The sequence below is a fragment of the Aethalodelphis obliquidens genome, unplaced genomic scaffold, assembly GCF_003676395.1.
Source record: "Aethalodelphis obliquidens isolate GAN/ISIS:26980383/991018 unplaced genomic scaffold, ASM367639v1 scaffold19, whole genome shotgun sequence".
Classification (NCBI taxonomy): domain Eukaryota; kingdom Metazoa; phylum Chordata; class Mammalia; order Artiodactyla; family Delphinidae; genus Aethalodelphis; species Aethalodelphis obliquidens.
The window spans coordinates 15523676-15551207 of NW_020837963.1; the positions used below are offsets into that span (position 1 = coordinate 15523676).

A 27532-nucleotide genomic window follows, 5' to 3' on the forward strand; every position below is an offset into this window, starting at 1 on the left:
AAAAAAAAAAAAAATAAAAAAAAAATCTACAAACAATAAATGTTGGAGAGGGTGTGGAGAAAAGGGAACCATCTTGCACTGTTGGTGGGAATGTAAATTGATACAGCCACTATGGATAACAGTATGGAGGTTCCTTAAAAAGCTAAAAATAGAACTACCATACAACCCAGAAATCCCACTACTGGGCATATACCCTGAGAAAATCATAATTCAAAAAGAGACATGTACCAAAATGTTCTTTGCAGCTCTATTTACAACAGCCAGCATTTGGAAACGACCTAAGTGTCCACCAACAGATGAATGGATAAAGAAGATGTGGCACATATATACAATGGAATATTACTCAGCCATAAAAAGAAACGAAATTGAGTTATTTGTAGTGAGGTGGATGGTCCTAGAGTCTGTCATACAGAGTGAAATAAGTCTGAAAGAGAAAAACAAATACTGTATGCTAACACATATATATGGAATCTAAGAGAAAAAAAATGGTCATGAAGAACCTAGTGGCAAGACGGGAATAAAGACACAGACCTAGTACAGAATGGACTTGAGGATATGGGGAGGGGGAAAGGTAAACTGTGACAAAGTGAGAGAGTGGCATGGACATATATACACTACCAAAAGTAATATAGATAGCTAGTGGGAAGCAGCTGCATAGCACGGGGAGATCAGCTCGGTGCTTTGTGACCACCTAGAGGGGTGGGATAGGGAGGGTGGGAGGCAGGGAGACACAAGGGGGAAGAGATATGGGAACATATGTATATGTATAACTGATTCACTTTGTTATAAATCAGAAACTAACACACCATTGTAAAGCAATTATACTCCAATAAAGGTGTTAAAAAAACGTAAATGCATCTGAAGAAAACATAAATGCCTCCATTTTTTGTAGGAATAATAAAATTAAAATATTTATTTTTAAAGTCTCTTAAATGGGCTCACTGATGATGGATTAAAAGAGTTTTGATCAACTGCCTCAGTGAATATTTTCATAGAGCCAGTCTTTGTAGCACCTCAACTCTGTTGGAACTGCTAGTATGAACCTTTATTAGATTGATCTCAAATTTAAGCCCAATTCTTAAAACTTTTATAGTTTCTTATTTTTCTATTATTAGGCTATTGTTAAACTTGAGTGTTTGTTATTTAACATTAATCTCCTACTTTCAGAAGAAAGAAGAACATATGATGCCTTATGACTAAACACAGCATAATAGTTTTAAAACATATTCACAGGTATTTATATAGTCTTCATAATGCAATGAAATAAAGATTGTCTAATTTCACCTACTAGCCTCATATCTGAATTCCTAGTATTTCCCTTGTATTTGGAGCGTAAAGCATACTCTGCCTTTCTCACCACTTCACCTTTTCCATTTCTTAATGTTTCTAAATTAAACATGGGATCACCATGTCATATTTTGCACATATACAACTTCAGACATCGACTGGATTTCAACAGTGGCCTTCTCTAATGAGCCTCACTTTTCCACGGGGTAGCAGGTGGACTTGGAGGTTGCCCTGGTCTAAAGTATTGAAGAGTTGATCATTGAGTTCTTTTTCTCTCTCTTTCTCTTCCTTTCTCTCTCTCTCTTTTTTTTTTCCTGTCTCTCCCAGTGGTGGCTATGTTTATGGGTTTTTAAGCTTCCTTTTGCACTTAAATCACATATGAGCAAACATACTTCCCTCCTGAGATAATTAATTTTTCTCTGCTACCATGACTTTATACCCTCCTTATTCTCCCCGCATTTTACAATACATCTGCCCTTGTTATGCTAAGGGTGCTTCTTTCATGCAGTACTTTCAACAAACTAATTGCAAATGCTCTTGCTTAAGTCACCGGACATGAAAGATAATATCATCAAACAGTGTCACCTCTCCCTTGGGTAGGCACATTTTTCATGGACCCATCCTGATTTTATGTCTGAGAATATCAAGTACAACAAACCACCTTGCATGGAACAGAGACCTTATTTTTGCATGGGCATTAAGCCTACCTTCCTTAGTTTTCTAAAATGGCAATACCTATCTGCTCTCTAGGGCAACCACGGTAAACTCGTGCTTATAACCCTGAGTTTCAGATGCCCTTTATGTTTTTGACTCTCAGGTATTGGCCTTACATTGTTTTGAACTCAGCAATGGTATTAAGAAAGAAGATTGTGATATCTTATCTACCATTTTAAGTCTTATTTTATTTTTTTTCAAAAGAAATGTCAGGTTATCTAGTCTGACATATTGCCCTGTTCTCTACATTCTGGAACAAATGGTCTTCTGTTCTTGTGTTAGAGCAAAACACACTGACACACACAAAAGGGCAGGGCAGAAGTTGAGACACAGATGTAGAGAACAAACGTATGGATACCAAGGGGGGAAAACCACGGTGGGGTGGGGGTGGTGGTGTGCTGAACTGGGCGATTGGGATTGACATGTATACGCTGATGTGTATAAAACTGGTGACTAATAAGAACCTGCAGTATAAAAAAACAAACAAACAAAAAAACAACTAATACTAAACTTTCTTTGGGTTATTTGTATGGAAATATGTTAATATAAATGTTTCAGATATTAAAAAAATAAGAAATGTAACTTGTGATCGATATATATTTATGTCTATATGTTTATACATACATGTATCCATTTCCCTCTCCCTGTTTAAAAAAAAAAGAATAAATGTTCAATATGGTACAATAGTTATGGTATTTTTCTGCCCATTTCAATGTTAAATATTTAAATTTAAGTGAAGCTTTGAAGTTCAAATGATATATCCTGAAGTTGGCTTCATTTACAACACTTAGTATTTATGGCCATTTTTAATCTAATGGTTTAAGCTGTGTTACAGTAGATTTCTCAGGGCTTGATGGTACTGTAGCTAATTGAAGTTACAGAGCTAATGCACTGCCCCATTCACAGGATGATTATCCAAGATTTATGGCTGTCACAGAGCAGCGAAAACATGTTGATTTACTTAAGAAATTTGTAACATATGGAAATGTGAAGTGGTTCAATAGGAGACCATTACTGCTATCTTAATTCCTTGCTTCTTTGCATGGCAGTACACAAACTGATCAATGCACATTTCATTTAAAAACAACAGCTTTTCAAATTCTAGTTAACAATGTGCTCTCCATTTCCCTTTCAATTTCTAAATATGTCATAGAAGTATAGAATTTCAAAGGCAGTCATTTATTTTTCATATTTGATTCCTCCAATTATTCTTAGAATACTCATATTCAAGATAGACGGAAATAAGAAACTGCTGTTTAATTGATAGACTATAACATAGGAATAAGTGTTATAGGAGAGAGCTTCAACCTGTAAATTACCAGATTGTACTGGAATGTAAATCCATTTGTTTTTCATAACTAAGTTCCACTTTCTCATAAAGCTCTGGTAAATATAAGTGCAGAAGCGTATGTGAAATCATTTTGATCACTAGAGAAAAAAAATGACTACATGAATTGCATTCTTAGTTTTTGATGACTGTGAAATGTATTAGTAAAGTATGTCATTTGCATAAATATATTATATTGCAGTAAATGAAATATATATGATCACCTTACAGTCCTACCATCTGATAACATGGTTATTACGTGGCAAAGCCTATTTTCAGAAGAAGTAATGGAGCTGATGAGGCTAATGAAGTGAGGGGAGATGGGACTCCTACCCTGGCCCAGTAGCCAAAAGGACAAGCAACATGGAAGTTTCACTGCAGCTGAGGATATAGTAATATCTCCTCTTCTGGCATGCATAATGAGTTCCGTGACCTCCTGAGTACAAGGGTAGCCCCGAGGGAACCAAATGAACTCTCTGAGTGTACAGTCAGAGTTGGTGGTAAGGCCAAGAGCTGGCAAAGGAAATGGAGTTCTTTCATCTCTCTAATGTAATGACAGAAACTGCATTGCTAAATAAAGCCAAGACTGTATACTTTAAGAGTTCTCTGGTTGCTGCCTTTGTGATGAACTTAGCTTTCATATCAATTACCAATGCTTGGGCTACCAGACACAAATGTAATTAAACTTAAAATCAAACTTCGATCCTTCAGCATTGAATGTTGTTTCCATGACCTGAATTTCAGGCATCCTTAGTGTTAAACTGAAGTGTAGTGTTAATTACTTATATATTACATGGGTAAAAAGGATCACTACTGATCTCTATTTTAATCACTGAGGGCCTATTTGACCTTCAGATGAAAGGGGTAACTATTCCCCAGGGTGAATTTAAAACCGATTTTATAACCCTGCCTGTTTGAACACAGACCACAGTACTTTCTGCTTGGTCACATTTTTTGGTCTACTCTTAATGTTAATTTTCATACCGAATCACATGTTGTAATGTTCTGGATGTTTTGGTTTTTACTGACATCAGCTGAAGTAAAAATGATGCTTTTGTCACAATATCACAAAACTCAAGAATTGTAGTTTGTTGTGTAAAATTAGTGTTTTGAATGAGAGTGAGTTCTATATAGGAGAATTACATAAAACATACTCACCTGACTCTGTAAGGAAGTTCTCAGGGTGGAATTTCAGATTTCTATGATTAGAAGGTGGAGAGAAATGGAGTCACAGGCAAAGGTCATAGCAGGTGTATGTGTGCACATGCGCATGTGTCACTGTATGCACGTGTGATGTTTATTTGGGAAATAATAACCCAAGGCAATGGGGGCCATTTCAATTAGGTACAATTATAGATATAATCAGGTCAGCTAAGGGGCATTACAGGAAAGGAAAAATACTTCTGCATCTATGAATATATCTAACCAACGAACTGTCCATCGGAGAAAGTAGTGGCCATCTAAAATACAGAGTTAATTCAGAAAGCTGCCGTTTAAGAAGAAAGTAGTAATTCCATATTCTTCATGTTAAAACTATACTTTAAAAACTGTGTGAGCCTTCATGTTCCCCTTATTTGTATCTATTTGGTAAAAAAAATAAGTCAACTTGTTATTGATTAAAATATAAAGCTCCAGAATCCTTTGCAATTATTGATTAATCTAGTTTGCCAGGCAGCCGAGTCTTTGCTGCCTAGTCACAGGGATATCAGAAAAGCCACAAAATCCGGGTGCTGAGCTGAATTTATTAAACTGCAATTTTTAAGATTGCTTCATGATCTTAAAGTGGCATCTGGGTATTACTCTTATACATCCTTGATTTCTCATGTTTAGAATTACCATTAGACATTCCCATGTTATTTGGACTTTAACCATTCTGAAAAAATGAGAGAAAAACTCCAAAAATATATTCTCTCCCCCATATATAAGAGATTGACAACATTTGAATCAAAATCTTAACATGACTTATAATTTACTGCGCCCTCCACATCCAGTCCCACATAGCAACACTCTTCTTGGCACATAGTAAATGTTCAGCAAATATTATTGAATGATTAACTGCAAGATATACTGAAAAGAGCATAATGTCAAACAGAACTTGCTTCACATATTTTAGCTATATGACTTTAGGCGAATTATTTAACCTCTCTGGGCTTGAAATTCATCCTCTATTAATAATACCTGCCTGACAGGACTGCCGTGAAAATGAAATAAGACAACATAAATAAAGCACATAGGATATTGCCCCCAACATAGTAAGGGTTCAATAAATATTAATTTCTTTCACCAGATGGCTTTTCAATGCTGCACATATTGGTAAGTGAGCAGCTGCATCTCAGCCAGTATGATATTTCTGGGATGATTTAATCTAAGTTTTTAATTAAAGGTAAATATGTGTGTTATAAAAATAACCATTGCAAAACATCACCGTAAGAATGTATGAAAAAAAATTAACCGAACCATCACTCATATATGAACTTGCTTGATCCAAAACTGAAGTAACAAATGAGGAGTGTCTAAGACTAGGGTTGGTATTCATTTGGGGATAAATATTTTGTCTAGAGAGGTGTCACAGGAAGCAATTGGTCAAAAGGAAGAGAAATGATTCCAGCTGGCTGAAGTGAGGGACAATTATAAGACCATAGCATTATCTCCGGGAACACGGGAGGGAATTCAGGTGAACCATCAGAGGCCTGCGCCTATTATGAAATGGGCCATTCAGATCCTCGTCTCCCTCAGTCTCCTCTCATTCTATAGTCACCTCACACTTTGCAACCCAGCTTTTCCTCCCCTGCCTTACTCATTCCTCAAACAGGGCTGCTCCAACACCTACTTCCCATGGCTTCCTTTCCTCAAGTATCCAACAGTAACCGACTAAAGTGGCTGGGTATCCATTCCAGACTTGGGGAGGAGCACCTAGACTGGCTCAGCACAACCTAATACAGGCTCTCTCTGGCCAGTTCATCATCCGAGACCACATAAGCGTCCTTATGTGAAGCATATAGTTTGATTACCTTTCTGCCAAAATTTATTTATCACTGAACGCTACCTAAAATAGTACTTTTAAAGAAGAAAATGTCTCCAGGATTTAGCAAAACACCAAACCAACTTTATTATACATTTAAAATACAGTTTTTAGTGTCTCAGGTAATTAACTGGATAGAATATTATTATAATATGTCCACTGTGTAAAACAAAGGGGATGCTTATACTTGCTAATGATTTCTCCATAAGCCATGTGTGACAAAATATTTTTAAAAGACACAGTTAAAATTGAATCTTAGCAATCTCTGAGAAGAGACATGTTACAAAACTCCCGTCTAACAGATGTGTCTGCGACAGTAAAGAAAAATAAACTTCTAAATATTCATGAGTGTGTCTGCCCACCTTTCAAACCCAGTGTGCAATTGCTGTCTGCTGGAAAATCAAGCACCTGCAAAGCAGAATAATTGATTGACTGTGACTAAGGGCTGTGGCAAAGTTTCTGAAGGCTTCTTGAGGCTCCGTAACAAAACACATATAACAATGGTTGGTCACAAAGCTAACGCTGACAATTAAGTTTCATGAACTAACTGAGATCTGCAACCTTCTGGTTTCAATTTTACAGTTCAGTTCTGCCAGATGGAGTAGGGAGAAAATAACATACATAATTAAAATCAATGAAGTTATATCAATCCCAAACACCAAAAAAAAAACAAAAAAAGAAAAAGAAAAAAGAAAAAAGCAAGCAAGAAAAAGAAATCCCAGTCACGTTTTCCCACATCTGTAGCCAAAGATAAAAATCTACAAGTCAGAACTTAGAAGCCTTAAAGACTAAATCTTAGCTATGATGCAAAAAGCTTCAAATAAATCACTTAGATTAGGCTAATATATAAGAATAAAATATAAGAATTTAAATGATTATTTATTAAGGAAAGAGTCACATATTATCTGAATTTTAAAAAAAAGGGAAGTAGTCATGTGGCTGTTTGAAACAATAATAAAAGGAACTTGCAATGATAAAATTGAAATGAGGAAGTGTGCTCCCAGGGCAAGAACAGACATGCCAATCAGTCGAAAGAGGAGAGGGTAGCACAGTGGCTGGCACATAGTAGGCCCTCAATTATATTTAGTCAATTAGTGGATTATTGACCACATAAAAGACCCTGCTTTGCATCAGCATTTAATCTCTTGATAAAGTGTCACAAACCAATGGGTAACAGACAACTAGAGAGCTACTGGGGAGGAATCAAGTTATCACATTATTTCCTGAAATATGTCAGATAATTAAAGTTTGAGATGAGGGAAATAAATTTATATGAAAAAATTCTATCTTTGGATGGAATAGGACTTATTTTTTAAGTTAGAAAGGGAACATATATCTAATTCAATCTACTGATTATATATACAGTTTTTTATGTCCTCCCCTGAGAGTCCATTGAAATTAGAAAATAAATACTAAAAAGAACTCTAAACAATCAGGCAAGTGTCAGAGGCTGATAAAATAGTGAGAAATTTATAGGAAATATGGAACTAATGGGAAAAGGTGAAGTGTTGACAACAACTGAGGAAATCTCAAACTGATAGCCAAATGAGTCTGAAAGTAAAGACCCAGGAATAATCCCAAGAAAAGAGAAATATGCTGTATTTACTTGTAAACATTAAAGAAATAATGTAAATACTGAGGAAAAGATGTTACTAGGAAAGAGAAAAAAAGCTAAGGAAATAGAAATAAGATATGAAATGGATGAAAATATTTACTTTAATTAATAACTTCAGTGAGAGTCAAGAAACTACACACAGACTTATGTATGTTTGTACATAAACACACACATGCACACACACACATATATATATATATATACGTACACACATCGATACATATTTATAAAATGAAACTATTAGCTTTTGGGAAAATTGAAAACGTTTAATGAAATCATTGAAAAGTCTCAATTCCTAGTTAGAAAAACCAAAACATAAAAGCTTGATGACATAAAATATCCTGTCAAGGTATCTTTCCAAAACATATCCCCCAAAATATAGACATAGAGGTTATCTATAAGACTTTCAGAAGGAAAGAACAGTGAGGGATAGAACATTCAATGAAATAATTGCAACATATATTCCTGGGCTGAAGAAAAGCATGTCTTCAGATATGCAGAACTGACTCATCAAACAAGATAAATTAAAAAAAATAAAATAAAATCCAGACCTAGACACAACCACACTCTCTCTCTCACACACGTGAAATTTCAGAACTTAAAAGAAGAGAAAAATCTTTCAAACCGAGATGGTGAGAAGAAAAGATGACTTACAAAGCAGTAGGAATCAAATTGGCCTGATACTTCAGCAATTTGAAAGCTAAAATTCAGCAGACATATCAGAAAGAGTAGGCCAGGTCATTCTGACATTAACTACAACAAAATTTAGTGACTTAACATACAATGGTTCAATTTTTGCTTACAGTGCATGTCCCAAGCAGGTTGGTGCTGTGGCCAGGGTGTCCTGCCTGCATTGAATTCAGTGGCCCAGGCTAACAGATGCTTCACCTCAGTATCGATATCAGACATCGGTAAGTAGCACTGGCTCTTTAAGCTGTCACCTAAAAGTGCTGTACATCACATTTGCTCACATTTCACTGGCCAAAGACACTTCCCTGTCTAAACTTCAAAACGGGTGGGAAGTGCATTCATATATTCCATATGATGTTACAGAAAAACCTGAACGAACTTTTTTGCCAACCCAATATGTGCCTAGAAGGCAGAAAGCTGAATATATCTGGTTAACAGAACGTCTTGTAAACAAATACTTCTATAACTCTCCCTCCAGCACCTTCTCTAAGACAACCTAAAGGTCCCCATCCCATCAAGGCATCAAGTTCAATAGTCTAGCATCCTTAGGTGATGTGTACTAGATTCTTCATGGAGGCCAATGCTCAAAAATATCAATATCTAGTGGCTTGTCTAGGGTATTTGACACAAATAGATTTGTAAACACCCTCTGTTCTATATGACAAAATTATTTTCAATAGTCATCAAGAAGTAATTAGAAATCATCTTCATTTTCTTTATTCATTCTCTAGTTTTAATGCAATGAACAATCTAATAGAATACATTTCAATTTTAAAGACATTATTCAATTCCAGTACTATTTTCATGTACAATGTGTACCTACAAAATAAGATATTACACCTCACATTTTGCACTCTGTCTCACTACATTAACTTTTGTTTTTTAACATCTTTATTGGAGTATAATTGCTTTACAATGTTGTGTTAGTTTCTGCTGTATAACGAAGTGAATCAGCTATATGCATACATATATCCCCATATCCCCTCCCTCTTGCGTCTCCCTCCCACCCTCCCTATCCCACCCCTCTAGGTGGTCACAAAGCACCGAGCTGATCTCCCTGTGCTATGCGGCTGCTTCCCACTAGCTATCTATTTTACAGCTGGTAGTGTATACATGTCCATGCCACTCTCTCACTTTTTCCCAGCTTACCCTTCCCCCTCCCCATGTCCTCAAGTCCATTCTCTACATCTGCATCTTTATTCCTGTCCTGCCCCTAGGTTCCTCAGAACCATGTTGTTTTTAGATTCCATATATATGTGTTAGCATACGGTATTTGTTTTTCTCTTTCTGACTTACTTCGCTCTGTATGACAGACTCTAGGTCCATCCACGTCACTACAAATAACTCAATTTCGTTTCTTTTATGGCTAAGTAATATTCCATTGTATATATGTGCCACATCTTCTTTATCCATTCATCTGTCCATGGACACTTAGGTTGCTTCCATGTCCTGGCTATTGTAAATACAGCTGCAATGAACATGGTGGTACATGACTCTTTTTGAATTATGGTTTCTCTCAGGGTATATGCCCAGTAGTGGGACTGCTGGGTCATATGGTATTTCTACTTTTAGTTTTTTAAGGGACTTCCATAGTGTTCTCCATAGTGGCTGTATCAATTTACATTCCCACCAACAGTGCAAGAGGGTTCGCTTTTCTCCACACCCTCTCCAGCATTTATTGTTTCTAGATTTTTTGATGATGGCCATTCTGACTGCTGTGAGATGATATCTCATGGTAGTTTTGATTTGAATTTCTCTAATGATTAATGATGTCAAGCATTCTTTCATGTGTTTGTTGGCAGTCTGTATGTCTTCTTTGGAGAAATGTCTATTTAGGTCTTCTGCCCATTTTTGGATTGGGTTGTTTGTTTTTTTGATATTGAGCTGCATGAGCTGCTTGTAAATTTTGGAGATTAATCCTTTGTCAGTTGCTTCATTTGCAAATATTTTCTCCCATTCTGAGGGTTGTCTTTTCATCTTGTTTATGGTTTCCTTTGTTGTACAAAAGCTTTTAAGTTTCATTAGGTCTCATTTGTTTATTTTTGTTTTTATTTCCATTTCTCTAGGAGGTGGGTCGAAAAGGATCTTGCTGTGATTTATGTCATAGAGTGTTCTGCCTATGTTTTCCTCTAAGAGTTTGATAGTGTCTGGCCATACATTTAGGCCTTTAATCCATTTTGAGTTTATTTTTTTGTATGGTGTTAGGGAGTGTTGTAATTTCATTGTTTTACATGTAGCTGTCCAGTTTTCCCAGCACCACTTACTGAATAGGCTGTCTTTAACTTTTAAACACAAATAAAACTCCAAGTGGTCACATCAAAGTTGTGACCAAAGTTGTGACCGAACTGAAGTAACACACATCGTTTCTTCATCTTTACAATCATTGTATGGTTATTATCTACTTTGCATCTACTGTTTAAATGTAAGAAAATGTAGTACCACAGGAGTTGGAGACGGAAACTTCATCCAAAGAAAGTATAAAGAATTTTAAACTGTTAGAAACTTAACCCTTGAACGAAATGCAAGCAGCTGAGTCCAAATATATAGGTGCGAACTAGGATAAACTGGGTATTCTCCCACTTGGTTTACGTATAGAATACAATGCTAATAAAGAATAAGTAACAAAAATGTGCTAACTTGAAGTTTAAAAATATAATATTAAAACTCAACAGTAATTGTAGCAATTACTTTAAAATTAGATCAACAAAATGCTTTGGGGGGAAAGTGTCACTGACATTGTCATCAGTTCATGGTGATAATGAAAAAAAAAAGACTAACTTTTTGAGTGTGGAAGGGGTGGTATCACAAAATTAGAGTTTTGTAATGACCCCTTACACATTGGGTAGAGCAGGAGGCCATGCTGGGGAGAAGATAAATGTTGGCACAACTAGATCGGGTACAGACTTATGAATATTAGATGAATCTCAATTAAATGTAAAAAATCTTCAAATTGAACAAAGAGGGATTTTTCACTATGAAAAAAGGAACACACCACCAAGAAAACATAAGATGCAGGTATATTTAAGCAGCTCACTGTATATCTTCAGAGAATATAATGCCAATGGGAAAAATGGAAGAACAAACAACTATCTCAGAAATCAACAGATTAAACAGGTGGAAGATAAGGATTTCTCTTAAACTTCTTCATTGTTGTTAACACTATAACCAGGTCCTCTGAAAGCATTCTTACTTTTTGACAACAGAATGTCAGGCTTATCTGAATTCTGCGCTACAACATGTTATGCCACTTTCCAAGGAGCTCTGGTCCCTAGTGGTGGAAAATAGTACAACAGACCAAAAATGCAGGCACTAACGGCAAACATACAGCTGTTCCACAACCTAACTCACTTAGATCTCCATAGAAAAATAAGTTATCTCCGTTTCCCTGCAAACATCATGGGTTCATGCTTATATTTCCAATTTAATTAAGCATCTTTTAACTTCTCCTTAATAAAAGATTTTATTAATACTGTTTTCTTCTCTTTCAACTAGCTGTATTGTCCTACAATATGTGTCTAAATTACAATATTGTCTTCCAATTTAGAAGGTTCTATTTGTTTTATTTTAGACTTTTTAGCTCAAATGCCCTGAAATTGTCTTCAAAGTATGCATGCCCCAATGTTCCTGAGCCACCCCACCTCAACTGTAAGTACTGCTGGGTGTCAAATAATAAGACGAGAGGAGAGGGGAGGAGAGAAGCAGGAATTCCACCTTCCTCTAAGGGAGTGCCAATTCAAGGGCATGATATAGAATTCCATATAAGTGACCATTAACAATAAAAGGAAAAATGCAGACAAATGCAAACGTTTGATATTTTGGTGAAAACTCTTCTTGAATGCTTAATTTTCATGATAGTATCATTATTCTTCTATATCAGAAGCAGCTTTAGGGTTAAATCATGTTTTAAGGGCTTAGGGATAAATACAAGACTTATTAAGTTATTTTTCACCAAAAGAGTTTTCAAAAACAAAGATTTCAGTAAGTATGGTCAAGTAAAAAAAAATCATCAAAATCCTTTTAATTCTAGCAAAAATTCAATTAAAATGATCTCTGGATGTCTACATTTTACAATATTGTCTGCTGTCCATAAGAACCAACTCAAAAAAGGATTCAAATGCATTTGAATTAAAACGTATTTGAATTATAATACATTCCATCTGTAATTTTAGACTAACATTACCTTTAAATATTTTCCAAAATCTTTGTAAGAAAACCCCAGGGATTTTTTACTCGCCTGCAGAGTAAATTTTAATTTTTACAAAAACTCACAAACAGAAGCTTCAGCAAAGTACAGCTATGGAACGTTTCGATAAAAGTGTACAAATGTTTACATGGATTAGAAGATCCTCATACATAAAGCTTTTTCAGATACATATATGACTTTGAAAACGAATGTAATGCCATTTTTTTCCTGAATACTTTGGTCCATAGTATCCTCAAATTCAAGCTATAATTTAATCTAAATATACATATTTTAACCAGTCATTGGGTTTCCTGTTTGGACCTGGGTGACCTAGGGGCAATGATATATTTCAAGTTACCTGTGGTATGTCACAGAGGATCCTATACTAAGTGATTAAGTACCATTTTGGGGACTGAAAACAACTATTCTCATTTTGCATGTGCAATAACTTCTGTATTCATGGGAAAGGGATACTCCCTGAAGGTACCATGAAGCTCTATTCAAAATCTCCTTTTAAAATAATTTATTGTGAAAAATTAAAGTTATCCCCTAATGTTTAAAAAGAATTACAACAAGCATCATTGTTGCAACCCCCAGGTTAAGAAACAAAACAAGACCAAAAGAGTCCATTGTATACAACTTCCTCCTGGTAATGTCCACACTCTTGTTGTCTGTGAAAACCACTATTTTGAAATTGTATTTACCACTGCTATGCATATTTTCTAATTTATGCTATATTTATGTCTCCTTAAATAATGTATGAGATTATTTTGCATATTAAAAAAACTTATATAAAAGGTATCATACTGTATACAGTATATTATTCTTTTTTTTCCTTCAATTAAAAAAACATATTTGTAAGATTTGGTTGTGTTAATGTGAAATTTAGTTTATTCACTCTCACTGTGGTATAGTATTATATGAATATGCTACGTTTTTCATGCAACCCCCAATTGGTAGACATAGGTGTACTTTTCTATTATAAAAAATGTTTCTGTAAACATTCCTGTTTGTTGTTCCTATTGAGAGCTTCCTTTGGGTATATAAGTGGAACTAAAGCCATGGTAGCTTCAATTTACTACATAGTTATTACTAAATGTTTTCCACATTGATTTATACTCACATTGGCAGTATATTAAAGCTTCTGATGTTCCATATTCTTGCTAATAACTCTTGGTACTGTCATTTTTTTTAATTTTGGAGGTTGATTGATATTTTTATGCTATTGAGACTCCATATCTGGAACTGAGCATATTTCTCCTTTTGTTTGGTTCCTTTTTAATGTCTTTCAACTCAGTTTTGTTAATTTTCACTAGATTTATTCCCAGGTAAACTATATTCAAGACAGCCTTTAAAACTGTTTTGAATCTACAAAAAAGTTGTGAAAGTAGTACATTGAACACTATAGATATCTTTCATATAAATTGACATATTGCGTTAAAATATTTTTTCACATTTTCTCTATCTATCCATCTAACTACTGATTTATTTAGACTTTTGGTGAACCATTGGAAAGTAAGGCTTAGACATTGTGAAAATTTACTTTGAAATACTTCAGTGTGCACTTCCTAAAAAAAATGGGACTTTCTCTTACATAACTACAATATCAACATCAATAATATACCACTTAATTATATTTTCTAACATAAAGTCCTCATTCCATTTTACCCCATTATTCCAATGATATTATTGCTCTTTTTTTTTTTTTTTTTTTTTTGTGGTACGCGGGCCTCTCACTGTTGTGGCCTCTCCCGTTGTGGAGCACAGGCTCCAGACGCGCAGGCTCAGCGGCCATGGCTCACGGGCCCAGCCGCTCCGCGGCATGTGGGATCTTCCCGGACCGGGGCACGAACCCGTGTCCCCTGCATCGGCAGGCGGACTCTCAACCACTGCGCCACCAGGGAAGCCCTATTATTGCTCTTTTAAAAATCCAGATCCATGAGAGATCATATATTCACCATCTGGTACTTTTAACCACATTTAATCTAGAGCAGTCTCCCACCATTTATGTCTGTCTGAAACACTGACATTTTTGAAGAGTGAAAGTCAGCAGTCTTGAAGAATATTCCACACTTTGAATTTGTCTGATTATTTCCTTATGATCAGGTTCAGGTTGTATGTTTTTGACAAAGATTTTACATAGGTTATGTACTTCCAATTATACCAAATATAAAAAGTATTTTGTCCATTATTGGTAATATTTGATCATTTGCTTAGGGTGGTGTCCAAGATATTTCTCCATTGCACAAGGAACCTTTGTCTTTGCAATTAATAAGTTTTCCATGCAGTGAAACTTTAAGACCAGATGAAAATCCTATTCCCCAGTAACATTTTTGCCAATGGCTTTATAATTGTTGAAAATCCTTGATGAATCAATTATTATGCTGGATGTTTGCAAAATCATGATTTTAAAAGTTCTATTCATTTTACATTTACTATCTGGAATATTTCTGTAAAGAGGGTTCCTTTCCCCTTCTTTTTTTTTATTATAACAATGGACTACTGAGTTTTAAAAAATTCATTGTGATGAATTCATTACAGTCATCATTACTTTGATGCTCAAACTGTTCAAAATTTGACTGTTGGGAGTCCTTGAAGCTGGATTCTAGGTTCTATTCTTTTGGCATGTACTCACCACTTTCTTCCATTATGATGCAACAAGCTAGTTCATACTCACCTTATACTTTCTGTGTCTAGACATGGAAACAAATATTTTTTAAGAAGTCCCAAATTCATTTAGTCAGATGTGATATTTAGAAATCACATTCTGGGAGCAAGGTGGGTCCATTGTTATACGGATGTTACATGAATGCTCTGTGCCCTTTGAGTAGTCATATCTAAAAATATTTATTTAAACACCTTCAATTCGAATCCAACACCATAGGGTTCTCACCTTCCCCCATTCCATAATTTTATTTCTTTCCTAAAAACTTATTTACTCATTTGCTTTTTCCTACAATACCCACAAAACAATTTGAGATTTACTACATTAATACCGATAACAACAATAAACAAACTTGGGGAAGTTAAAGATTTCTCTGTAGGTTTTGCTCTTGTTAATTATTATTGTTCTTAGAATATTCTCATTAAGGTATTCAGTCAGAGTTCTGTATTCAAAAGCCAATTGAAATAATCATTTTGTTTCTGTGGGATAATGTGAACTGTTTATGTCTCCTGCCCATTTTTAATTGAGTTTTAATCTTGTCATCTTTTTTTACTCATTGTAAGAAATTAGCCCTTTATCTGTGATATGTGTTACAATGAAAACTCCAAGATAATTTATTGCAAGACTCTGTAACCTTCTGAAATCTATCTTACTTACGTCTCTCTCTCTCTCTCTCTGTCTCTCTCTCTCTCTCTCTCTGTCTCTGTCTCTCTCTCTCTCCAGCTTTACATGATCTCCTAAGTGAGCTTCTCCCTTTTCAGGGTTTTCTCACAATCACATTTTCAAGGAAGAAAATAGATCTAAAATAGTTAAATTAAAACCCTGGGAAAGAGCCAAGTAAAGACTACAGATTATGAATGTTTCTAAACCTCAGGAAGACAGGCAAAAATTTGTGGCAGAATTCAGAATTTCATTAGATTGTTATAGTCCCAGACTACAGTTGTGTACCTAAACCAGTTAACTCTTTTTCACTCAGACGAGAGAAATCATTTAACATTATTAGCAAGGTAAGAAAGAGAAGATTTAAGTGACCCAGGTGTGTGAAAACAAGCGCTTTGAGAGTGCAAGATAAATAAATTTACCACATAAAAAAATTCCAGAAGCCTCCTCCTTAAAGGAAATCGGACAAAGACTCAAAATTATAAACCAAATAAAGATAAAAATAGAGTTTAGGAAACTCAAACTGTATTCTGGAATAGACTTAAGAACTTAAGTAAAGGGAGACCTATCCTCTCTTGTTATAAATACACTCAAAACTGAATCAGGAAATAAGTTAACAAATTGAAATAAAAAATCACCAATTAGAAAATATCCAGTTTGTGGGTGGATGTTCCCAGAGAGTCTTAAAAAGTTTAAAAATATAAATCAATACAAATTAAGGCTCTTTAGATAAAATAACTAAAAGACTCTCTCTGTAAAGATACCTGTAAATACTGTAAACAGGAGAGCTACTGCAAGAACCGAAGTCCCACACTGGGTGAGGAGCATAAGAACAACTTCAGCAAACCTGCCAGTGACTCCGCTGTAGGGTAGCTAAGAGCATTTCAATATGTCCTGTCCTTCCTTTACTCTTGATTATAAAAGTAACGATAAACAACATTACAGCTTTATTCATTATTTGGTTGTCACGATATCTACCATTAACCCACTATTACTACAGAACATTGGATCCATCAGAGAAAAATTTTGAAGATACTTGAAAAACAAGAAAGAAGGCAAACTGACTTGTAATTAAAACACGAAAAGAGAGAAAGGGTGAGAATGAAGGAGAGACACTGTGGCCTAAAGTGCAAGTGACTGGTTATGCCAGATTGTGAAAAAGACTTAAAAAACATGAGCTTGACGGTGTACCGTCAGTTTTAAAGAGACTGAAGATGAATGGACTTTATATGCTTTGCTTACTAGAGCCACTCAAGTACAGAAATTTCTAACAATCCCCAAATGCTTTCCCAAATCCCAATCTGTAACATTTATTTTAGGATCCTTATTAGAAGAACATTCCTTTTCCCACTGTGACATAATTCCTACAGATTTACTAGACAGGAACTACCTTACAAATGGAATTTCCAGATAAAACATATTTCAGAGAGATTACTTTAGAAGTCTTTATAAATTTTCCTATACATAGTCATAGAATAACTGATGTAGAATTCAGAATGCCTGTACTATTTGTGAATCAAGAAAGTACCAAAGAATTAGCTATGGTCACAGTATCTCTATGGGCAAAAGCGTCTATAAACATAGGCAGTCTCACTGTGGCAGTTACTGATGATTCCTAGGTGACGGCTGTAGTGGGTTTGATACTGTCTCCCCCTCTCCCCATTTCATGCGCATCTGAAACTTCAGGATGTGACCTTACTTGGAAATAGGGTCTTTACAGATGTAATGTTTTAAGATGAGGTCATACTGGATTAGGGTGAGTCCTGAATCCAATGACTGACTCCTTATAAGAAAGGGAGAGGACGGACAGAGACACAGAGAGGGCAACATCATGTGAAGACAGAGGTGGAGACTGGAATGATGAGTCTACAAGCCAAAGCATAGCAAGGATTGCTGGCCACCACCGCACACTAGGTGAAAGGCATGGATCCAGTTCTCCCTCAGAGCCTCTAGAAGGAATCTACCCTGATGACACCTTGATTTTGGATTTCTAGCCTCCAAAACTGTGACAAAATTAATTTATTTGTCTTAAGCCACTACTCTGGTGGTAATTTGTTACAACAGCCCTAAGAAACTAGTAACAATCATAAATCTTTCCTTTCGTGTGTGTATAAAAACTTAGACTTTGCTCAGTAACAGGCCAAGGCTGAGACTTCTTGGCTCAGAGCAATTATAGGCTTCAAATAAATTAGCCAAAACATCTTCAGATCTTGTACAAGGATCATTAAATCGCATGTTATTACATAGAGTGAATACTTATTGCTAAAAAATCCCAACATTTTTCTACTAGCTGATTACTTATTATGAATTATTGCTATATTATCCTTCTTATAACAATACTCACTTGCATAACACTCTTAAAGCAGCAACTCTGTAACACACAATATAGCAGAATTGTGTGTTTTTTACTTCTTGCCTATTCCAGGCATGGTCATGAACAGTTATTTTGGAAGCTCTTATACCAAATTCTGATTTAATTTTTTTGTGGGTCATATCTTAAAAAAGGATACCAGGCTGGTAAGGAATATCTAGTCTAGTCCCTGAAGTCTCTGGTAGATTCCTTTTTTTTTTTCACTGGAAGCCAAATAAATTCAAATGGCAAACCTGTGGTCCTTTCTACTGCACGTCAAATTACTAAAATAAAAGAGTAAATATATGTACTGGTATGTTTTTAGAATAACACGCTTCTTTGAGATGTTAGAGGAACAAAGAAGTCTCTTAATCTCCTCAGGTACTCTATAAAATGAACAACAGATGTGAAGTATGTGATATTCTGACAAAACCTAAAATAATCACTGTCATTAAGTAAAGGCTCACTATGGATAACATGAAAGTATTTTTAAATACAATGGAAACACTTTAGAAAGATTATAGGAAGATTTTAGAATATCACCACGCTAAATAGGCTGTTTTGATTTCTTCTAGAATGCAATAATCAAAAAAACAAAAAAGTTCAACGGAGAAACTAAAGTTTTCTATTAAGGGTGTAAAAAGTGTGGTTCCTCAAATTCTGAGAAGAATCACTGGAGTTATTGAACTGTAGGATCCTTGAAGGTAAGATCTGGCAAGAACCAGAATGGTTACTAGCTAGCACCAGAAAACAAACTGACAAACTCTAAAATGAATACTTGCCAAATCCTCCTGAAGCAAGCCATCACAATACAGACAAATTGGCCGTGATATTAAATAAACACTAGTGGGAAAACTTTTCTAGAATAGCAGAGGATGGGCAATTCACGCCTCATATGTAACTAATATACTTATGGGAAAACAATCATCACCAAACAAATTTTGTAACACTGGTTCTTTCTATGGAACATAAACATGACCTACTAATAATATGTGTACTATTGCATATCGTTTTGAAGCATTTTCTTATCAAAAACGTCACAGCATTCACAAGACTAAAAAAAAATTAGAGTTTGTGTTTCCTACCCTGGGATACTGCAACTTTTCTATCCAGTGATACAGGAACACATTTAACTGGAACAGTCATTCTAGAATTACACAAGGCTTTACCGTTATACAAAACCTCACTCACCTAATTACTCCCAAACTTCTGGACAAAAGGATGAAATCTTAGCAAAACTGGGAAGTTACATTTTAGGAAAGATACTAAACTGAGGTTATTCAGATAATGTTAAGAAGCAAGAAGGCCCACTAAAGCTGCCAGGAGCGCAAGGTCCTGAGAGCAAGGTAATGGCACCATGAAAGAGAGAGCACCTCCCCCAAACCACTGGAATAAAAGTATCCTGTGGGTCACACTCTCCACTGAACGCTATTGTTTATTTTCCTTTTTACCACACTTTTCTTCTTTACAGATTCAAGCGTTGACGTTTCTGATTTAGCCTATTATACTCTGTTTATTGATAAAATGACTTGTCTAAGCTTTACTAGAGGCAATCATCACCCTAAATCTATATTCAGTTCTCTCAGCCACTTTAGTACTATTAAAACAGTGATGTAAAGATATGTACAATAACCTTACCAACAGTGATACATATTCAGACAATATGAAGGAAACTGAAGGAAAGAGTCCTTACACTAGAAAAAGTGCAACATGCAAAAATGACTATTTATCAAAACAATACATGGAGACAATATACTGGAAGTTCCTGAGGTTTTTCTTTTTTACCCTCTGTGTGGGACTATGCTCTTCAATGGCAAACCAGAATGAAGGCTAATAATTCTGTGAGACAATTAATTACATTTTCTCACAATTTAAGACTCACCAATACCTTTAGTAAACAACATCTCCTTACAAAGAGTCTAAAGGAATAAAACGTTTGCTGAGGTTACAAGTAATAACTGATGAAACAAACTCCTAAAAATATCAATCCCAGTAATGGACTTGAGGAATTCAAGATGGTCTTCAAAAAATCTGACCCTCCATTTGGCTGGTAGAGTAAATCATACAGCCCAAGCCCTTTGGGCACAACAAACTGGTTAAATATTCTTATTTATGGATAATACAATATCTAAATTGTAACAGATAATATATTAGTATTGCATTTTCATTTGATCAATGAGTAGGCAGCACCATTTCTAATACTTTGTGTTGACCTGAATTAACATCAAAAGGAGGATAGAGTGTGTGTGTGTGTGTGTGTGTGTTTGGGAGAAGGGGGATTACTCAGTGGAAACTATAATGCCGTAAAGGCATTTGGAAATTAACGAAGGTAAAAAAAGAACAGATGAAGAGATCAAGAAGTCAGAAGAACAATAAAATACATTAAGGAAAAGGAAAAATTGTGAAAATCAATAAAATTTTTCATCTATTTTTGCTGTATACTCTATAAAGATATGAGTGATAGGTTCAAGTATCATATTAAAATCAGTTTTGTTTTTATTAACTTTTTTTTGTCTTCTAATAGTTCTGCTTCCTGCATGGGTTCTTCTGCATGACTAAGAGAACAAACTTCATTAGATCTTGAACAAGAGTTAAAGGGAATAAGTGAAATGAAGCATATTAAGGAGAGAAATGGGATAAAACTCTAAAAATAAGAATCACACACATGTTTTTTGATACCTTGTTGATTGTCAATTTGTATAGTCTTGGAGGTAAATTTTGCTCTGTTTCAGGGTATTAATCCAAAAGTTGGTACAAATAGAAAACATAAATGTGTTTGTGATAATGAGAGAAGCTGATGAATAGGCTTAGAGCTACAGGGGAGAACAACAATGTCCTGTGATAGCATGTGATTCAGGATCACAGTTGCTCTTGGGTGTTTAGACTACTAAGTCCCAAGAACAGATTTTCACCAAGATGAGATGACTTTGCATTAAATGTCATTTTAAATGACATCAAGATTTCTACCTGATTTTAAATAGGTGAGATAAGTTTTGACAAAGTGAAGAATCTCTTCAGGAAATATAAGCTTTGTTATTCAACTCTCCTCCTAATTATCTGTAGGCTGCTTGCATCATCATTTGAGGCCAGATACTTGGGGTTCTATCAGCTTTCTCAGAACTCGTACCCTAAAATCTAGTGTACGGTCACAGAAGGGACTGACTCCTGATTCAAGGAAAAGAAGTTAAGAATATGCATAAAACCTAATTCCATAGTGTGTTCTCTCTCTCTCTCCCCCAGCTCCCCCTTATAGCTACAGAAGAAAACTGGAGAGCTTCTGATAAAACTTGACCTTTAGCAGCTCCACATTAGGCAAGCTCAGTTGCAGTCGCTCCAATTCATGGTACGAGTAGGCCAGTAAGGGAACGTGATTGGCTTTGGAGTATTTGAAAATTTCTCTGCCACCCAGGGTGTTTAGAAGGAAATATCTGATGCTGGTCAAAGTTAATCAATGGTCAAAGAAATCAATCAATTTCCTCTACTCTCAGAAAAACTCTACAGGGGAAATAAGTTCCCTTCAAAGTCTAATGTTTACTTTTAGGGTTTAGTACTGACAAAGCAGCCTACAGCTAAAGAAGCAACTTGCTAATCAGAAGATAAATTATTAGCTTAAGAGAAATTGAAGTGCAGAACTGAACAGGGAAATATCACAATCTAAGTAAAAACCAACTGGAAGGGATCCAAATCTAGTAAAGAGAAATATATTAGGAACATGAAGAAACCCTAGACAACTCATTTTTGAAAATGTTTGGTGAGTCTCATTAGAAAACATTTTCAACAAACTAAGCTTAAAAAAGGATAGCAGAGAGTCATTACTTGAACTGACTTGGCAAACTAAAGAACTCTGGAAAATGTAGTTCTTTAATTCTGAAACAACTGCAAATACAGAACTCGATCCAAATAGACATATTGACCAATCTATTCCAGAATTGATGTTTCAGGAAGGTGTGCTGAATATCACTGGTGTGAATCACAATGAGATACTTAAAACACAGCAGTTCATTGGGATTTGTTTTATACAAATAACACTGAAGATGAGTAAGACTTACTGTTTCAATCTGAAAAAATAAACCCTTGTCAGACAAAGCATGGCAACAGTATGTTTTTTAAAAATCCATCTTGAGTATGTAATTTTCCACCCAAAATATGACAGACGGCTTTCCTCAAATAACTGCAGTACGTAAGATAATAGTTGGAATGTGATTTCTCCTGGTGCAATACCACATATCAAAGGATTTCACCTTCGAAGGACATGAGGATGAATTGACTAACAGGCATTATGCTTCCAAGATATACACAACACTGCTGAAGGCGTTATATGGATGCATAAAACCATTAAGATGAAGGTTTATGTTACTTACAGCTGGAGATGTTTCTAGGTCACGCCCAAATTTCCATTGTCACGTCTTAACCATGTTCTAGATGAAGCTGTAAGAAATAATATACACATTGAGAAAAAGGGAAATTCAGAGATTTTAGTCAATTCCTTCCCTCCCCCCCCTTCAATTTGGTTCCTCATCAGCTTGTGAAAAGCTGCTGGAAAGTAACAGAGATTTTGCTGCCAGGTCTGAACTGCAGGGGTGGAATTGGCAGTAGTAAAACCAAAAAGATTGAGAAAATAAAAGATAATATAGATTGTCTCCTGTTGCGTCTGTTTTCAAATTACTGTGTTTAAATGAACTTCTTTTTTAGCAAACTGTCTTTAGTCTCTTTCTTCATGGCCTCCAGTGACCTTTAACTGATTCTTTATCTCCTTTGTGCCTCAAAGCATCTGAAACTTTGATCTTTCTCTCAAAAGTTTCATGTGAATAAATATAACATAGACTTTTTGGATAAGCAGTTTGATCAGGATTTAGGGACTATATGGGCAACAAAATGTAATTCTAAATAATGTCATTATTTGAGGCATTTATTTAAATAAAAATAAAATTTTAAAAGATTATTAAAAGGCAAACAGTAAATGTAGCGCAGTTCATCTCTAGAAGAGGGATGATGATGCTGGAATAAGACTGGTTTTTCACATGGTCTGTAATATAAATTTCAGCTTGTTAGAGTCACTTTTGAGAGAGTAACAGGATTCCTCTGAATATCTGTTTGATAAGGAGCAATGTGCCTTCAAAGGGAAAACAAGCACTTTCTAGGAAAGAGAAAATGCTCAATAGTAATACTTCTTCTAAGTCATATAACGTGGAAACGCAAATATTGGACCATTTTTGAACAACAAAAGATGGTAATGGTACGTCATAGTATTTGGAAGGGCAAGTGCCCCCTGCTTGCACAGCCCTAATTCTTTTTCAGAACTATCTTTTGGTATTTTTATTTCCTTACTTAGAATTTTTATTACAGCTGCATTACACTGATGGAATCATTTTGGAAAAATTGACATAACAAAGGTATTGAGCAGTTGCATTAATAAATAGATACATCTCTATATCCATTTAGGTCATTTATGTTCTTTAAGAACTTTTAAACGTTCTTCATACAGACTGTATTAGTTTCCTGTGGCTGCCATAAAAAAAATTACCACAAACTCTCTTGCCTCAAACAACAGATATTTATTCTCTCACAGCTCTGGGGTTCAGAAGTCCAAATCAAAATGTCTGCAGGGCTGTGCTAACTTTCGAGGCTCTAGGGGAGACTCTATTGAGTTGTTTCACTCTTTAGCTTCAGGAGGCTGTAGGAATTCCTTGATTTGTCGCCTGGTGGCCACATCACTCCAATCCTTGCCTCCATGGTCACATGGCCTCCTCCTCTTTGTGTCTGTTCTCCTTTGCATGTCTCTTACAAGGACACTGTCATTGGATTTAGGGTCCACTGGTTAATTCAGGATCATAGCCTCATCTCAAGATCCTTAACAATTACATCTCAAAGACCCTTTATCCAAATAAGGTAACACTCATGTGTTCTAGATATTTGACATGAATGTCTTTTGATAGAGGGGTGGGGGAGGGGTGGGGGAGGATGGGGAACATGTTGGAGTCTATTATAGAGGCCTTGCACATTTTATTAGATTTTATTCCTAGTCACACTATATTTTTTCCTAAATGGTAACTGCTGGTGTAGAGGAATGGTATTAGTTATTCATCCAGCAATTTGCTAACCTTTCATAGTAGCCTTTCTCAGATTTTTTGTAGTGAATCATATTATATCAAGAAAAGAATATGTATTCTTCTTTTCTGTATTTATACTGCTTAATTATATTTATCTTATTGAATTAAATAAGACTTCTAATGTATGAAACAGAAATAGTAATAGTAGCTATCCTTGTTTTTTTCTTGATGTAATTCTCAAGCCAATAATAAAAGTTAACATATAGTATTTATTACGTGTCCAAAATTGTTCTGAGAATGTAAGTTCTAAATATATATACACATATACACGTATGCATGATATACCTAATACAGCTGTATCTGTATATACAGATATACTCATTGAGGCCTCACAATAATCTGAGGTACCATCATGATATATATTTTATAAATAAGAAAACTGAGACTTATCACAATCTATTTTAGGTTAATCCTGACTTAATTTTCACTTAATAGAGCAAATCTGCTCCAATATGGTTTCTTCCCCCCCACTTCTTTTTCTGATATTGTAATATTTATCATACATACATAAGGTCTAAATTCAACAATACAGTGTAACAACTATTGTTTTCAACAACCTTGTGGTTTTTAAAGAAATGAAGAAAAAAAAATATAGATGTACACAGTCTTTTGTATTTGCCCACATATTTACCATTACTATTCCTGATGCTCTTCATTTCTTTCTGTAGATTCACCTTACTGTCAGGTGTCATTTCCTTTCATCCCGAAGGACTTCCTTCAGTGATTCTTATACGGCAGATCTGCTATCAATGAATATGAATTCTCTCAGTTTTTGATTGGGAAGGTCTTTACTTTCAAAGGATAGTTTTGCCGGATTTAAAATTTTGGGTTAACTCTTTTTGCTTTTAGCACTTTAAAAATGTCATCCCACTGCCTCCTGTTACCCAGTTTTTCAGAAGAGAAGTCAGTGAATCTTATTTTTGTTTCCTGCATGTGATGAATCAGATTTATTTGTTGCTTTCGAGCTCTGTCTTTGTCTTTCAGGGGTTTAATTATGATGTAGCTAGGTGTGGATCTCTTTGTGTTTATCGTACTTAAGGCGTGTTGAGCTCCCGAGATCTGCAGACTAATATTTTTCATCCATTTTAAGCCTTATTTCTTTAATTTTTCCACTGTTTGTCTCCTCCCTCCTGTTTTGAGACTACCATTGCACATCAATTAATATGCTTGGCATTTTCCACAGGTCTCCGGATTCCAATATATTTTTTAGAGTTTTTGTAAACTTTGGAACCTGCTTCCCCTGTAGTGTTTTTCTCCTGATGTCTCTACTCAATTGCTTTATTCTTATTTTTAATTTTAGACTGCCTTCCTAGTGGTTTGTCCTGTGTCTGCATAGCTTAGTGGTCAACCAGTGAGTTGGGCAAAAGTTGTACTCAAACATCTTGAGTTAGTAAGGTTTCCCACTGCTGTTCTGAGTCAGGGATGGGAAGTGTGTTCAAAATCGAGCTATTTCTCAGTCTTTTTTGGCTATTATTTTCTGCCAGGTTCTCTTGGGTCTCTTTGGTCATGTAGTTTCCTAGACAGGCAGGGATATGTGGAGAGTTCATTTAGCTCATCTATGGCTCTCTCATCTCCAAGATATCTCTGTTAAATTCCTGGTTGTATTGCTACTCATCCTAAATGAGACAACAACCTCAGACAAACAAATTGTAGGTTCCCTCCATTCATTTCCTGGTTGTCACATTTAGCTGACAATGATACCAGTTTTTCCCTTCTAACCCAAATTAAATCCACCCTTTTTAGAAGCAAAGCTGCTGGATTTTACATCCAGAAACAGGCTGGTAAAATCATGGTTCTCACCAGCTGAGCTATGGGTTGGGGGAAGGATGGGACAGCTCTATACAAGAAAACCACAGACTCCCACAGACTTGAGTATTCTTACTCAAAGATCTAGTTGTTTTAAAAAAAATAAACATTTAATTTTTTTTGTCCACTTTTGGTCAATCTCCAGAGCTCTGAAATGGTTGTTTTAACAACTTTATCAATTTTATACTTATTTTTAGGGGAACACTTTCCTAACTTTTTCACACATCAGAGCTGGTAATCACAGTCAACAGTGTAATTTTAAATTACTTCTGGCACTCAGTTCTACAAATTAACATATATATATAGAGCGAGAGAGAGAAATATAGATGTATAATCTATCTATCTATATATATTATAGATAGATCTACATATGTGATTTTGTATCACTGTTTATTACAGACAAAAACAGAGCTCAGATGTAGGCTGCACATTATATCTAAGTTGAGTAACTGGTGGAGCCAAATATAAAGTAAGGTTTTCTGAATCCAAATGCTATGCTTTTTACATAATATCATGATACCTTTAAATCAGAAACCCAATTAAAGACACACTCAAAACCAAGGAATTAGTGTGATTCAATTGAGTAGATGGAGATACCCAACCAGTAGAAAAAAAAATCTTACCTTTTTTATTGTCAACCTATTGCTATGACCCAAGGTCAAATGTATAGCCCTGTGTAGGAAAAGGTTAGTAATCTCTCCTTTTCATTGTCTTTTACTTACATGTCCATAACCAATTCACTTCATCTGTCTTTTCTCTCTACTTCCCTTATACCTCCAAAAAGTTAGAGCCATAAGTAAATTCAAAACTAGGTCTTCATAGTGTACAGCATACCCAAAACTAATATAATATTGTAAATCAACTATACATCAATAAAAATAGACTAATAAAAAGATATTTGATTATCTAAAAACAAACAAACAAAACTCACTAGGTCTTCCTGAGTAAAAGTTCAGTACTAATTCAGGGGAAAGGAATAATAGAATTTAAAGTCACTTGCATCAGTGGCTTCACTGGTAATTACTAAACGTGAATATAAACTTGTCAATACAGTTCAGAGTTCAACAAAAATTTTGGACATATGGATGGATGGAAGGATGGTC

At 35.3% G+C, this 27532-nt stretch overlaps 1 long non-coding RNA gene across 1 annotated transcript in view; it reads right to left on the reverse strand.

Annotated features, from left to right (window-relative positions):
* LOC113626804 (uncharacterized) overlaps positions 1-27532 on the reverse strand; it is a 426781-nt gene that overhangs the window by 205463 nt on the left and 193786 nt on the right. The window contains exon 4 of the long non-coding RNA XR_003435285.1: positions 22875-22941. This is a non-coding gene — a long non-coding RNA (uncharacterized LOC113626804). The remainder of the gene's footprint in view (positions 1-22874; positions 22942-27532) is intronic.